General features: G+C 36.6%; 1 pseudogene; it reads left to right on the forward strand.

Annotated features, from left to right (window-relative positions):
• Positions 1-1,435: 1,435 nt before the first annotated feature.
• On the forward strand, positions 1,436-2,420 carry LOC127115240 (nucleolar complex-associated protein 3-like; annotated as a pseudogene).
• The last annotated feature ends 2,446 nt before the right edge of the window (positions 2,421-4,866 follow it).

Genomic DNA, 4,866 nt, shown 5'->3' on the forward strand with positions numbered 1-4,866 from the left:
TTCAAATTAATCTTAATTGTGTTTTACTAATGATTCAAGTTCTAATTGATTTTTAATTTCCAAATAAATGTTGGAATTTGACATCAAAGTAGTTTTAACCAATTATAGATTAATTTGATTTTAATTTGTTTTTATTGTTTGTTTTGATTTTTTTTTAATTGACATTTAGATTAGTTTTGGATTATTCCTAAAAATCCATATCCATTTTATAACCAAACATGATCCATTTTCCATCCATGGTTCATTTCAAATCAAAGTAGTACATAAACTCATTTCATAACATTCAATAATATTTAACTTTCAAACATTTCCAAACTCAATTTCATACATACATTTTCATTTAACATTCAAGCATAACAATGCATCACATCCATATCCTACAACTAACTTCAACACATTTTCAACCAATTCCCAAATTTCATCAAAAAAAATCACAACCAAGATATAACCATAATTCACATCTAATCCCAATTTCAATCCAATTCCACAAGACAAGTTGCTTCCGCTTTCAATGTCACGTTGCAAGCCTTTTGTTCCAACATCATCTTTCATGTGCTCATGACCAAGAAGCCTAACAAAGCATGAATGAGGTCAGAATATGTCAAGCTTTCCATACGCACATGCTGTTTAAACAAAGCTGAAAATGCAGTGCAAGAACAAACATCAAACCAAGCAATAAGGAATTCCAAACAAGAATATGTCATGAAACAAAAGAAACTAAGTTGCATCAACACAGGATTAGTAAAACAACAATACCATACGCAAGCACTATTATCTAGTAGCATATCAAGTGAGAAAATCATAAGTTCATCCCAAGCATACCGTATATACAAAGAAGTTGGCACTCGGGTTTTGTTACAAGAAGAGAAGGATTACCTTTTGTTTTAAGTGATGGGTCGTTTGAATTTAGCCTTGAAGAACCTTTAGCTCTCGCAGTAGAAAGTCTTCGAAGCTTGCACTGCCGGCGATCTCTTGTGGACAACCGTTGAAGCATTGAGAATTGAGAAAGAATACCTTGTTGTCGTTGTTAATTTTGCTGTCAAATGCAATGTCGTCTAGTGATTTAACCGATGTAGCTCCAACAACTCTAAGGGCTACATCAATATCCTGCAATTCTGTACCAGTTTCTTTGCACGAATGCACAATACGATGTCCATTATTACAAAATGATAGGTAATTATGTTCTGTTACCTGCTTCATGAAAGCTTTCATATCACAGGCAAGCCTACCTCAACTCCCTGCAGAGCTGTACTAGCTTCTTTGCACGGATGCACAGTTGCATTTTCTCTGTCGGTAGAACTTTCATCTCTTGCTCCTCCGGAAAAATTTAAGGACTTTCTACAGGAAGTTTTCGCAGATTCTGGCATCATTTTTCTGGGCAAGTCTCCGGATATTTCAGTAGGAGTGAAAAACTTGTGTATCTTCTAGTAGTAACATGGAACTGTTTGATGCATGCTTAACCGGAATGTCTAACTCACAAGCAGTACAACATCAGTCCAAGCTTCTAGAAACAATTTCCTCTCTTACATCAAAACCACTGGCAAAACTAGCCACCGGGATCAGCAAGCTTTATGAAAACTTCAGTCAGAAACATGAAACGCATAGTTGGACAGAAAGATTTAGGCTTTGGCTAAAGGAACTGTCAGCTAATATTACTCAAATACACCTGCGAAAAAAATTAACGATTAACTCCAACAGCATTCAAAGGCACTCACTGTAATATGTGTTGAGAACAAATTTCATCGTATCCGGTTAAGATTAACTGCCTTAGATCATAGACATGATTTCGCTGCACCTGATTAAGCAAATAACAACACATCTGAGAAGTTTCCTAAATGTCTGACTGTATCTGAACGCCTCCAATGTTGCATCGTTGCTTTTAAAGTGATGAGAACCAACCTTGATGCCTTACAGGACTTCAATGTCCATCTTTACAATCTCCTACTTGAATACAGACCTGGAAGAGATCAAGGAGAGGTGTTAGCAGAGGCTTTGAAGATAACGTTGTGCGACGATGGGTAGCATGACATGTAAAAAGCTGCTGCATTTATAAAACGTCTGGCTACATTGTCACTGTGTGTTGGATTTGCAGATTCTATGGCGGCCTCGGTCACAGTAAAGCACCTTTTTCTGAAAAATATCAAGTGCAAAAAAATTTGTTGGAAAATGACACTGGAGGGGGCTCTGTTTCTGGCACAATTCCGAAATATCTACCATATGCGACGGATCCTATTTTAAGCAGCGCCCTTGCCTCTTTACTTTGGGAACTGAGTCTTTTGTCCAAACACTATCATCCAGCCATATCGACAATGGCAACGGTCCTTTCAAGCATGAGCACTGAACAAAACCAATTGTTCCTCTCCAAGTCTTCTCCTCAACTAGCTTTCAGGAACATGTCTGTTGACCAAGATAAGCATTGAAAACATGATGGGCAGTTGCATTCCATTCATGATATGCCCCAAAAAAGAGCAATTTGATTCTGATTCAGACTCTGGCATGTTGGACTTTCCTGAAGTTCCGAAGGCATCTGTCCAGCCAAGTGCAAATTTTACCACAGCTCTTGATAGGGTTATATCTCCAGCAGTTATGCCGCACCTGAAAGTTGATTTTCATTCATCAAGCCATTTTGGATAATTTGCAAATATGAAGCAGGAACATGATGAGCCAACAGTTTTACCGTAGATGCACCAGAGCTGAGGCTACTAAGGAATTACCATTGAGGCCGAAATCGCATTTGAAAGAATTAAGAGTTTCTCATGAATGCTCCAAATGTCACTGCAGTAAAAAAAACGTACAATTAGCCAAGGCAGTAAAGATTCGAAAAATCCCAAATTGGCATTAAGACAAAACAGAGGGAGAAAGCATGAGTTCAGAATACCTTTTCCAAATCCAAGCATCCAAGTAGATCGATGCAGACTGAGCCCACCGAAAGGATGTTGGCAAATACCTGTTTTACTGCACCATACCAAACTGAAAACCCTAAAGTTGTGGACATAAATAGAGAGGGAGAGAATCAGAAGGGGAGGACGAAAAAATTGGAGAGGCGGAAGAGAAAAACTTCAAAACAGAAAACCCTAATCCTAAAATCAAAGCGAAATCAGTGTTTGAAGAGGCGAAGGGAGAGGATTCGATCGTTACCTGAGCCGCCGAATCACCGCAAAGGTGAGCTTTCGTTTGGGATTTTCATTTTAAATCTCTGTTGTAGTTCGCCTTTGGGTGTGAGATTGTGAGAGAGACGCGATTGAGAGAGGGTTTTGGTGAGAGAAATGTGAGGTTGGGAGCGAAAGAGAGATTCGCTGAGAGTGAGATTGAGGGAGATTGAGGACGATGACTCTCCTGGGTTTGTGATTACAGTGCTTTTCACTTTCTTTTTTTTGTTTCCTTTTATTTGTTTCCTTTTTATTTGTTAGTAGAACAAACATTTAAAATATTAAAGAAGTTACGTTTAAACTTCCTAGGGTTTATTTAATAAATGTTTTCATTTAGTAATGTATATTAGTATATTATTTTGGTATTCCCCATCCTTTAGTCTCTAGAACCCAACAGCCAGGCGGCTGGGTTTAATTTTATTTTTTTCTTTGGTAGTCCAACAGACTTTTTTATATTAGTTTTATTTTAATTCTAATTTTTAATCTATCTTGGTTTACTTATCCAAATTAGCATTAAGGTAATAACTAATCATAAATGGCCTAGTGGAGAGAGGGTAGTTTCATGATCTTTAGTGGAGTGGGTTCGATACCCCTATATATAGCATTTTATTTCTTTTAGCATTCATTTTTTTTCATGTTTATGTTTTATTATAATTTCTCCTATACTCATAGTTTCATTATTGTTTAATAACACAAGTTTGGTTTCCTTTAATTTCATCATCCATTCAAAACCGTTTTAAACTATTAAAATCACATTTTTCTCGATTCAATATCGAGCCCATTTCCATACCCTTGTAAGTCGATTGCTTTTAAGCATCGCCATCAACCTCACATAGCTTACTCTTGGACTTTCTTACAATGAGCCGGTTCTCTTGCACTTACACTCATACTTTGCATCATTTGTTGTTTGGGCCCGATTTAATTATTTCATGATTTTGAATCCCCATTTGACAAAATGTACCCCACTTCCCCGATGTGTAATAATTTTGTACTGTTTTATTTCTTTATTTGTTTGACTGTTTAGTTAGATACTAACACAAGAATAAAATCAACCATTTCAAAAATACAAAAATAATGACTCGATCCAGCGTCGAGTATTTTCTCAATAAACAAATCAATTCATTTCTCCCTCCCATTCTATTCCATTTCTTTCAAACTTTCATCAAAACGCTTGATTCGACGTCAAGCCATTTTTTCTAATAAAAACTCGAAAAATATTAATTCATAGTTAAGACCTTTTCAATAAAGGTGGAAATGGAACATGGTGTATACCATGCACTCCTGAGACTAGGATTCGAGATGTATATCTCGCCAATCCTAGCTCTCGCCATCATCCAAATTTATTGATCAGTGCATTTTGATGCACGTTCTTCCATGTTTATACTTAAGCATTTCTTCGGTTTGCTTTACTTATTTTTATGTTTTAATGTGTTTTTACAATTTATTTTATTTTTGCACTTATTTGTTTTTCGCATTATATTTTCAGCATTAGCAGCTTTCACGAGAAAAATCATATCTTGAGCTACGAGTATCAGATTGAGGCTTGTGAGTATGCGTTGGAAAGCTAAGGAAAAGATCTACAACTTTTGTTCAGAAGTCGAGAGCTGAATCGAACTGTAGCATGGCCAGAAAGTTTGTTGAAGTTGCAGAATTTTATTTGTATTTTTGTTGGGTCATTTGTAGTGGGCTGGGTCGACCCAGTTGAGTTGTAAAACGG

Source organism: Lathyrus oleraceus, chromosome 1 (genome assembly GCF_024323335.1).
Source record: "Lathyrus oleraceus cultivar Zhongwan6 chromosome 1, CAAS_Psat_ZW6_1.0, whole genome shotgun sequence".
In the NCBI taxonomy this organism is placed as follows: Eukaryota; Viridiplantae; Streptophyta; class Magnoliopsida; order Fabales; family Fabaceae; genus Lathyrus; species Lathyrus oleraceus.